Source organism: Gopherus flavomarginatus, chromosome 4 (genome assembly GCF_025201925.1).
Source record: "Gopherus flavomarginatus isolate rGopFla2 chromosome 4, rGopFla2.mat.asm, whole genome shotgun sequence".
Classification (NCBI taxonomy): Eukaryota; Metazoa; Chordata; order Testudines; family Testudinidae; genus Gopherus; species Gopherus flavomarginatus.
In genome coordinates this window covers 118,557,748-118,569,861 of record NC_066620.1, presented here as the reverse complement: position 1 = coordinate 118,569,861, position 12,114 = coordinate 118,557,748, and the positions used below count along the sequence as shown (strand labels likewise).

Genomic DNA, 12,114 nt, shown 5'->3' with positions numbered 1-12,114 from the left:
ATAGACAAACTGGCCCAGCCCACCATGGGGTTTATCCTGGCGGGCCACAGGCCAAAGGTTGCCCAGCCCGAATCTACCACATTCATAGGCAAGTTGTTTTAATGGTTAATTACCCTCACTATTAAAAATGGATGCCTTATTTCTACACTGAATTTGTCTAATTTCACCTTCTAGTCACTTTATCTTGTTCTTTTTTTTTTTTATTTTCTGTTAGATTAAAGAACTGTCTATTATCAGAAATCTGTTTCCAGGGAGGCTATGATCAAGTCACCTCAAACTTCTTTTGGATAAACTAAAAAGATTGTTCTTTAGTCTCTCACTGTAAAGTAAGTTTTCCAGTCCTGTAATCATTCTTGTGGCTCTTTTCTGAACCTTTCCAATTTTTCAACACTCTTTCCGAAGAGTTAACAGAGAACACAGCATTCCAGTAATGGTCTCGCTGATGCCACTGAGATATCATCAAGTCCCTATTCCTAATTGATATTTTGTATATATTGATCACATTCACCCTCTTAGCTTCTGCCTTACACTGAGAGCTCACTATCACTGCTATTCAGGATATAGCTCCACATCTTATAAGTGTGACCTATAGTCTTTGTTCCTACATGTGCAAGCATGCATTTGGCTGTGTTAAAATACACAGTGCTCAAATGAGCCCACTTTACCCAGGGAACAAGATTAGTCTGTATAACTGACCTATCCCCATTATTAATTTACCACTCCACCAATGTTTGTGTCATCTGCAATCTTTACCATCAATTACTTTATATTTTCTTCCAAATTACTGATAAAAGATAGTGAATAACACTGGGTCAAGAAGAGATCCCTACAGGACCCAAGTAGACACATCCCCATAGGATGACTATTTCCCATTGACAATTTTTTCCCCCATCGGTCACTTAACATTTATAATCCATTTCATATGAGCAGCACTGATTTTATATAGTACTAATTCCTCTCTTATTTTTTTAAATGAGACTGTCTTTCACAGGTGCTTAAACCCAGTCCTCCTCCCCCCGCCCAAAAGACCAAAGTTTTGCCATGGCAAGTGGCAGTGTAAACAGAGCGCTGTCGGCAGGAGCACTCTCCTGTCGATAACGCGAACCCCACTCATAGGGAGTGGAAGTATTTTGTCAGCAAAAGTGAGGACAAACAGTATTTACACTGCCTGACTTTTAGAGACACGACAAAGCCTCATCAGTAAAATACCTAACAGAAGTTTCTCTCCAAATGTTCAGCTGGTGGATTGATCATTATTGATTATTATAGTCTAAATATATTATTGCAGGATAGTTATCTTTTTCAACCAAATCAGTAATCTCACCAAAAAATGATAGTTTGATAAAATCATTCTAATTGGTATTAATTATGCCAACTATTAATTATGCCATTAACCATGCTAATTGGTATTAATTATGCCATCTTAAAATTCTTTATTGATTGTGTCCCATATCAGCCTTTCCATGATATTGCCTAATATCAATATCAGGCTAACAGGCCTATAATTACCTGCGTCATGATCATCCCATTTACCATTTTAAAATACTGGCAATAAGCTCAGCTTTTCCTCAATCCTCTGCAACTTCAAGTTCTAGTTACGTATTTAATAGAAAGATATGAATATATCATCCTGCTTTTTTCTGAATATATAACAAATTTATTGAATACTACTTCTGTTTCTACATCTTGATTGATACATGTTGCCATCCTTGTATAGTATCAACCTATACTACTGATAGGATTTTGTTTGTTCCTGATACATTTAAAGAATTCCTTCTTATTGTCCATAACTAGGCTTGGCAGAATTCATATATTTTAATATCACTTCCACAGATGTTATCTGTTTATTTTTAAGAATTTTTTTATTTGCATGTATTTAAATTTTCACAGTTGTGAAAAATAAAAAATGCTTAAACTCCATAATTTATCTATACAAATTTTCACAGTTGTGGGAAGTTATAGGGGGATCAGATAATAATTAGTTAATTATAATAGACACAGAAGCAGAAAGTTAAAGCTTTATAATAAAAATACTAATTGTCTTCATATGCCAAAACAAAAAGTAAATAGCTTTCCATCAAACTCTAAAATGTTCTCAATCAGTATTTTTCTTACCTTGCCTATCTGTAAATTCCTATTATTGATAGAAATATTTTTTCATTTGTTTGTATGTGTATGGTGAAATTGAGGTTTTTGAACATATACCAATACAAATCTAATCCTTCTAAGCCTATCCATAACCCTACTGTCGGTAGATCTTTCCCTGATGCCTTTAGGTTCCCTTATCAATTGTCTGCACATCATTAACAGCTAATTTATACTCATTGCTATCACTCCTCCGTGTGTGTGTGTGTGTGTGAGTGTGTGAGAGAGAGAGAGAGCGCGTTTCTTTCACCTCACTTCTTAAAACAAAAACAATAAGGATTATTTTATGATTGTGGAACTGTTGTTTTTGGGAGGGAGCATCTAATAAAACATTCTTTAACAATTCCCAATAATCATAATAATCCATATTTTCTTCTACTCAATTTAACTTTGATTGTTTGCAGCTTTGAGAAATTGTCCATTTAAAAATACTATAAATATATTTTACTGGATAGGACTATATTTCAGTTTGCACACAAGCAGCACTTGCATATATGCAACCATCAATTTTTAGCTGGGTGATCAATTCACCTTTACCAATCAGATTGATGTCCAATATACAACATTACCTCAATTTTGTTGGAATACTTTGTGTTACAAAGTTATGTATAGTTTTTAGAAACTCCAAAAATGTTTTACTAGTGACATCATGAGAATTCCAGCACAACCCCAAGACTGAAATCTGAAAATGACCATTTTTCTTGCTACATATAGATAAATGATAAGGAGCTGCTAATCCTATTCCCTCATCTGATTTGGTGGACTATAACAGAATCTCACCAGCACTCCATTTTATGATTTATGTGCAGGCTTGAGTCCCTTCTCAAGGAAAAAAAAGCAGCTGGCACTGTCAATCAAGGTAAGGCATGGAAAAGGGCCCATCTACCAGAGTCTTGCAAAGAGCTTGCTTCAAGTCACTGTTACTAACAACATTAATGCAAAAAGCATGTAAAGCAATCAGCTATGTACATATGGGCATTTTTCCACTGGCCTGAGGCTATAATTCATTTCCAGAATACCTGCGCTTTTTAAATAAGTTTATAAACTACTGGAAGGTCTCTTGAAATGTACGTCATTTTGTCTCAAAACACAGACCCCACAGGACATGTACACACAAAGAGGGGCAGGGAGGCAGAAGAGTTAGCTCAGATGACACGGACGTGGCTGGAAAGAAGAAACTGACAGCAGCACAGTTTTTCACTCCTGGAGTGTGGTGTGCGCTGATCTTTAATTCAAAGGAAGTAACCAGCATTAAAGAGATGGCAAGACTGTTAGAGAAAAGTTTATCCTTACTTTTCATTTACTTTCCCTGAAATATAGTATGTCTGGCTGTTGCATATGCATGGGTAGGTTTTCTCCCTCAAGAGACTTGGAAACAGTTCAATCCAATTTATAGTAGGCAACTCGAACATCCTCTCAACTGCTCATCAGAAGGACTTAAGTTAAACAGTAAAAAACCCAATACTACAGCAGCTGGTTAATAATCTACATGTTAATTCTTTGGTTAGTACTTTCACCTAAATCCCATCCTCTACTTTTCTGTACTGTGATTTAAAATCATGATTCCATGGTAGAACAGAATTGTCAGATACCTTTAAAAATTCTTTCCTCTAACTTTCTCTCTCAAATACCTCTTGGGATTATGCACATAAAATAAAACTACAGGAGTTTAAGAATAGAAGGAAAGGAATAATGCCCTTACTTTTAATCGCACTTTGCCATGGACTATAGGATCCTGATACCAAACGCTGCCTCCATCAAATCTGATAAGATGTGTTTATATTCAACAAATACTATATGGACTGTAGCCCAAACAGCTGCTTAGCATGCTATTCTGTTTTGCACATTCACTAACAGTGCATAGATCTCTCTCTGCAGAAGATGCTGCTATCTATTTTGTGATTTCAAGACTCATTGGCGATGTTTGTCTTGCTGCTTGCATCTTGGTCTCTTGACCTGGCTACTGTGTCATTAATCGTCTTCATCCCTTTACTGAAAGGCAAAAAACGCTGTGGATTTCCTAAATTATTCTGTTCTTACAATGTATATTTTGATTGTCCCTCAAACACTCATGTTGTGCCTTCATTTCTTCTTAGTATACAATTGGATTGAATAGAAGGAAGTGCTAGTCCCTGAGTCCCGTGGAATGTTAAGTGTATTCTTGGAATGGAAACATTTCAGACTTCTTAGGCTCATCTTCTCATTGTGCATCATACAATATTCATCTCTGACTGTAACACCCTCTTGAAGAAAGTTATGGGAACTAGAAATGCCATCTTGACAGTTAAAAGTATGAGATACTGAGCATGAAAGCTTGCTCCCGCAGCATCTGATTACCTTACTCAGGACTTTAGATAGTACTTGGATGCAACTAATACTCATTCTTGCTGATAGATGCTCCTGTGGAAGATACTAGAGATTGGAAAGTTCCACGGATTCATTTTCATTCTCTTTATATATCATGCATGCCTAGATTCATTCCTCACACAAATATAATAGAGGGGTTTGAGAGGGAGGGCAATCACTTGTTCAGGAAATCCTTAACTTTCCAATATTTCCTTTGTCACAGCCAGGCTACTGTGCTCATAAAGACTGGGTCTGAATAGCAAATCAGTCACAGTTATAGCAGATTTGATGATAAACATGTTTATCCCTCCAACTGACGGCTGAAGTATTTGGGAGAAAATCTCTTTGACCAATGAGGGTTGAGTATAGCTCCCATCTGTCAAAGGCTCTTGAAAGTAATTGACTTAGTGGAAATGTATGAGGTTTGTTGTGATCAGGTCTAAGCCCTATGTTACTTGTTCTAGATACGTATTTTTCTCTTTGGGGCTGATACAGATAGTTCTATCCTGGGTGCCTGTTGCATGGACATTATCCAGGCTCATTCCCTTGACTCGGGGAATTGTCTCCTTAGGCCATGTTCTCTATGGTTTAGCCTTTATTTTTACATATACCGAATCCGATTTTACACAAAAACTTTCCAGAGAGGAAGGATGGTGGTTGAGACAGTATCTTAGGACACGGGAGGCCTAGGGTAAAATCCCTGCTCTGCCAAGTATTTTCTGTGTGACCTTGAGCAAATCACTTAGCAGCCTCTCAAGGAACTGAGGCACAATTTGTAAAATAGGGGCAATGGGGTTTTGTGTGGATAAATACAGTAAATATGGAACCTAACAGATCTACAAAACCAGTACACCTAGCGTGTGGGTGGGGGGGAGGGGGAAGAGATGGGCAGGATGAGAATAAAATTTAAATCGTTATAGTATCAAAAGACCAAAAACAGCACTTCTTACTTGTGATTGAAACATTAACAATACCCAAGGGTTCTTCTCTTAGATACAGATCTGTAGCATTGACTATTCCCATTCACAGCAGCTATGCTAGATCATCACTCAGACCAATAAAAATCGCTATCTGCACAAGTGACAGGCTGACAGTAAATCTGTCTTGTTCCCTAAATAAATGGAATTTTACCATAAAGAGTTCAGACACACACTATATCTGTACAGAAACCATGTACATTATAATTATGAACTTCGTACTGAATTACATCAGTAACATCTGACCTTTCCCATTGGCTCTCATTCCTCACTTATTTCAATTCTGAGCAATACCAGCTAACCTCCTCTACAAGCAAAGAGTTACTCTGCCAAGCTGTGAGGGACACGCTTGTGGGATCTGCTATGTCAGAGATGGCAACTGCATACCCATGTTTATGATCCCTCCAGGATCCAGAACCAACATTTCAAATAGACTTTACAGAGTTACAATACCCTTGCAACTAAGGATATGGCTACACTCGCACTTCACAGCGCTGCCGCAGCAGCGCTCTGAAGTTTCGAATGTGGTCAGAGCACCAGCGCTGGGAGAGAGCTCTCCCAGCGCTGCACGTACTCCACAACCTCTACGGGTGTAGCTTGCAGCGCTGGGAGCCGCGCTCCCAGCGCTGCGGCACTGTTTACACTGAGGCTTTACAGCACTGTATCTTGCAGCGCTCAGTGGGGTGTTTTTTTCACACCCCTGAGCGCAAAAGTTGCAGCGCTGTAAAGTGCCAGTGTAGCCATGGCCTAAGTCATGAATTAACAAGCTGACTCTTTGGCTACACAATGACATCATCCTGCTGCCATGCAAAATAAAATCCCAAGCAGTGGCAAGCATTTTTACAGCCTACTTACTGGTGTTCACCCTGACCTCATCTGTAAGAGGTCACCTTCCACATGATCTGTGTTTACAGAGGTGAGAAAGGGAAATGAAAAACTCAGAGGGCAGGGGAAATGAGGATTAAATGAATGTTCCTGATCTGACAACACTCCGCTACAGACACAGTTAGCTCAGTAATGGCAGTTTAACAGATCTCTATACCACTAATGGATAACAATACACAGGTTTAAAATCTGACTGGTCTCCAAATACTAGCCCACAGTCAATGAAAGAAAAGTTACTTCATTTTTAAATGTTATCCGTGTAATCAAAGTGTGGTTCTGCACAAATGTAGAGCTTTATTACAGCAGCTATGTTTACCATTTAAAAAATCAGTAGATGCTGCTGCAACAGCACCTACAACCAGCAAAAGCATAACAAAGGAATATAAATTACACACTGAACAGCAAAAAGGAAAGAGCTTAAAAAAATCAATATTTAAGTAGGCAGTAAAATTTCAGATACTGTATTATACAAGCAAAAGATGTATTAATTTTAATATTTCTTCTTTGCCCCTTGATTTTGTTGACTTTAAGGGGATTCCTGATTTTAAAAAATTAAACAGAATTTACCCTCTTTATTCCTTCTATCCACTCATCTACTGTTTGTTACACTCACTTCTTTTGAATGCTGTCTTAAAATAGGCTTCTGGTTCTTTGGGTTATTATGTAGTGTGTAACCCTATTCATTTGTACAGCAATTAGCACAGTAAGGCACAGATACTCCTTGGGTGCCCTGGGCACTACTGCAATAGGATCACAATCCAACATGCTATATAGAAATAGCCTTCTATGGGAGTTTACATAGTGATTATGGTTATAAACTGTAATCACAGAATATGAAATATTCATAACTAGAAATTCACTTTCATTGAACATTCAGTAAAAATGACCTTAAGTCCAGGCTTGCAAAATTAACAAACTACTAGCCTGGAGCCTAAGCTTGCTAGATAACAGGGGACATACTTGTGCTGCGGCATGCTGCCAAAGGCCACATTCCCCTGTAAGTGAAAGAAAATAGTGGTGTACTATAAGAATAATAAACTCAAACTCCTCTCCAAAAGCCATGACCGGGGTGTGGTGGAGAAACAGGATTGGCTCTGCGACTGGTAGCTTAACAAATTCGGCCTCTGGAGCAGGTTCCAAAGTAGGAGTACACCCTACACAGCACTTCTTCCTCTATAAAGCTGGGGGGGGGGGGGCCCCAACTCAATATTGCAGCTAGTTACAACCATGGTAATTCAGCACAGGGAGAAGGACGGGACAATCTCAGGTAAGCAGGTCCCCAAACAAGGAGGAACTTTGTAACACCAACATCTTGAATTCCTACTGCACACAACATTTCAACAGAACGTTGATTGGCAATGTCATAGTTAATACATTTTAGAAGTGTAAATTAACATCTCTCATATCTGTTATAGCTTGTAGCAGGGTGGTCACCCGCTCCCACCTTAAAAGGCTTAAATCAGCCCTGGGAAAAGCAGCAAGTCTCGGCTGACTGGGGAACCAGCCACAGATGCAGCCACGCCCCAATCAGGGCCCAGCAGGCCCTTATAAGAGGACAGGGGCCAGGAGCACAGACTCTCTCTTTCTAGATGTGGAGAGGAATGGGCCTGGCTGCTAGGAGCTTAGCAGGGTACTGAGACTGGAGCAGGGCTGGGGAAGGCCAGAGGAGCTGGGGAGCTCTGGCCTAGAAACCCCCCAGGATGCAGGCCTTGTTAAAGGCCAAAGAAATGTACTGGGGTTGCAGAGGGCAGCCCAAGGGTAGTGCAGAGGCAGCAGGTCCAAACTCTCCTTGCCTATGATGAGTGGCATTTACACTGCAGTCTGCCCCAGTGAATGGGAGCTAATTGATGACTGGCAGTGGCCATAGACTGAGGTGAGGTGAGGTGAGGAGAGGACAGAGGGGATTGGGAGTTCCCTGGGGAGGGGAGACCCAGATTTGTGGGGGTACTGCCAGGGGGCAGCACCCCAGCCTGAAAGGGGCACTGGGGTCCAGGAGGGACTCAGGCCCAGCAGCAAGCGGGACACCAGCCTGCAGAAGGTGCTCCAGAGGCTGGAAACGCTAATTCCCTGGACAACCAGCAGGAGGCGCCATAACAGTGAGTCCCACCCTGTGACATAGCTTCTTTGCATTCCTGGCTTCATGTCACTCTTTTCCTGTATGAAATCATGGTGCAAGTTGTCTCCAATGTGTTTCCCCTTTTCCTTCTTCTCCTCTATATTTTCTTCCACTTTTCTTTCCCAAACTCACTCAGATACTGTACTTCTCTTTTGTAACTTTTCCACCTAGGAGTCAGGAGAACAAAACATACTAGCCAACGCTGAATACGAAATGGTGAAAGGCTATTTGCTCAGGAGCAACACCCTAGTAAAAAACGTACCTCCATTCTCAGCCTGCTGGGAAAACACTGAGATTTCACCCAGCTGCTCTACCTCAACCTTCCCTGGGGATTCCAGCCTGCATAACAGACTTTGGCAATGAAGTATCTGATAAACTTGAAGCCCCCTTTACTCCAAGGGAGAAGCATTCATGTTGTTCCTCCTACCTCACAAAGGCTCATATTCTACTACTCTATTCCTTCGCTATCCTGTTGCTGAACAAGTTGCTCCAGTGACTCTCTCCTGATACTTATAGCTATTTTCAAGCAGTGGCAGACTGAATCTGAGCCAATAGTTTTAATGCTGCTGTCAGGAGTCTGAGTAGCAACAGTGAAAATTGACTAGGTCATTTTTCACCCTGCTGCACTGGAACTCTTTACCAGCAGCAAGTGGATTTTTCAAGCCTTACCTTAAATTACCATCCAAGAAACTGAAATAACAGGGGAGATCTTCTATTAAAAGATGGAGCAAAACTGGGGATACTTGAAGAGGTGGTGGGGAGGTGTGACTTTTAAGAGACTACCTACTTAAAGCTGCATTTTGCACAGATTCTCTTGTTACTTTGAATAGGTCTTAGCCAATTCCCAGCCTTGCAGATTTAAGATTTAATCAATGCTAGTGCAAGACACATGTCTGTGCATGAACATCACGGGGAAATAAAGTTTCAATACCAAATCAGTTACTTGGCAATCCATATTCAACCACAAAGGTGCTGTTCAACCTAAGGATATCCATGACCTTAAAAAAAAACAAAAAAACACACACCACTACACACCAAGCAGTTAAGCTTTCATTCTGTATCCATAAAGGTTTGAGCTCTCTTGGCAGTTGGCTCTGAGTGAGCCAGCAATTCTGCTAATAATATCCAAGCACTTTTAACAGTTTCTGGTAGCTTTATTTCTTGTAACTTTCTAGGGAGAGGATAATCTGGTTGTTTCACTGGATGTGAAAGTAGCAAGTAGATTATTCCATTTGGAGACATCATTGTTTCTATTACTAAAAATCTTCAGGGTATTTACCACTCCAATATCCATATTTCAAGAAAAATCTGATTTATTCAAGCTCCACACACAGCAAGATATTTTATTTCAGTCTACATTATCTGTAGGGCCTTCATTATTCTCAAGCACATTAAAACTCAGTATGGAGGTAGTAGGCTATGCTGCCTTCCCAATCCTACTGTGCATCTGAAATATCAAGTAATCAACTGGGTGCTGTTTATTTACAAGGAATGGGACAATAAATTGATGAACAAGTTGTATTAAGCCAGCCTGATAATATATGAATGAGTATATGTTTAGCAGAGCCTAGGTTTTTTATCTGATAGACATTCATTTCCTGTATTAACAAGGCAGTTTATTATTAAACATGCCACTACCAAATAATACAAAGATGTGATAATCATTAATGATTCTGTTAACATAAAACTGCCCATCATTTTAGAAGCCCAGCAAAACATATTTCCTGACCAAACCCTCTGAAGTTAACAAGGGATGAACGCAGCATGCCACCTTTGCACTTCAGCAAGGACCACTATTGACAGGATATTCTCCTAGCTCCACAAAGCTATCATGTATTAACATGATCAACACACAGTGTGTATTACACACTCTATAATATGCAAATATACATATTTATATTTGAATTCATACACACATTTTTTTGTTTGGGGCTGCTTTTTGGGGTAGGGTGCAGGTGAGGAGGATAAAAGTGGTAAAGAACCCAAAAATTCACCAAAGTAGTTTACAAAAAGCATGTCCCCTTTCCTTTTGATACACAATTAAGAAAAGAAAATAGACAACAAAATTTCTTAACCCTCCAGCACATGGATTTGTTGGGTTTGGTTCTCTCTTTAATAGTTAAAAGACCAAGGCAAATATCATACAATAAAACTTCGAGATTTAAGCTATTGTCTTCCATATGGCATCTCTCACCTAAATGGATCAGCAAATAAAACTCTCACAAAGTTACTCTGATCCCCTACCCCTAAATGGCCAATTCAAACTATTAGCAGCAAAATGACAGCAAGAACACAGCACTCAATTGCTCAGAGGTCTGATAAAGTTTTAGAGTGTTCCATTTAAATCCTGCTCTCCTGTAGTACCAAGAGCATGTTGGCACATCTTTTCTCAATCAGTGTCTCTAAGGGCGGGCTTAGAATTTCATGACACTGTTGGCATTCTCTCCCCTCTTCAAAAGCTGCAAAATGTTCAATTTTCTCCATAGAACTTCTATTTCTTGGTTGAGATTTTTCTACTTTTCAGAGCAGCAACTTGACCTTTCCACTGTTTAGTAATTCATATCTTCAACACTTATCAACTTGTGCTGCAGCTTTTAGCCATGGAGCTAGTGGCTGGTCTGCACCAGAATCAGCCATGTATGTTTTGGGTTGGGAGCGGGAGGGTGTGGCATTTTTTTTTTTTTTAAATTTATGGTGAAAGGTCATAACTAATTTCAGCAGTGTTCTTCACAGGAAGAAGAAATTTTGTTTCTCTGGATCAGATACTGATTTTAAGGCATATGTAAAAAAGGTGCCAGAATAGTCCCTGAAATCCTGTCTATACTTTGCCTCTTTCTTCTTTCTGAAAATATACTTTATTTCAGGACTTATTTTCCCCCATGTTTCTTGAAAACTTATTCCACAACATTAGAACATATCCAAACCAGACACATTATATTTCTGAAAGACCAGATACAAGAAGATGTTCATCTCACCATAACAATTTAGACATTCTTCAGATAGCATTTGTATCCCGGGGGCGGGGAGGGATAGGGGGAGTAGAGGGGGGAGGGAAATAGCTTTACATTAAAAACCAGCCTTCATTAAGTAGTTCCCCTCGAGCAGTACATTACAGGCTCTCACTCACTGACCCTGCATTGCCTCTCAGTGTGTCTGCTCTTAATGAGTAACACAAATGTGGTAAATGAACTCTCTTCTTTAGACTAAGGGTAGATGCACCAATAGATATAATAATATGGCCAGAAACACACCCCTGTCCCCAACTCACTATGGAATATGTCCCCAATCATATTACTAAAAGAGCACAATTGTTCATAAAGCATTATACAAAAAGAGACATAATGAGCACAAGATGTATCCAATTGTCCCCTAGGAGTGACTAAGGGAATATTCTACATCCAGAAATCAGATTTCATCTTCCCACTAATGGCTCTTAATGTTTCTAATGTATATTTTAATTATACAGCTGATGGTGATATATGTTCTTAAAAGTTCACCTAGATAGACAAGTAGAAAATATTTGCTTTAATAGTTTTAAAAAGACATGCAGGTAGATCAAAGGAAAAGATCACCCCATCTTTCTTTCCCTATTTTAAAGGAGTACAAGTCAGTAAACAATTTGCTCCCTGCATTTCACAGAATTCT

At 39.5% G+C, this 12,114-nt stretch overlaps 1 protein-coding gene across 12 annotated transcripts in view; it reads right to left on the bottom strand.

Moving 5' to 3' along the window:
• Positions 1–12,114, bottom strand: part of PTPRK (protein tyrosine phosphatase receptor type K) — a 616,176-nt gene that overhangs the window by 465,969 nt on the left and 138,093 nt on the right. The gene's annotated exons all lie outside the window — the stretch shown is intronic.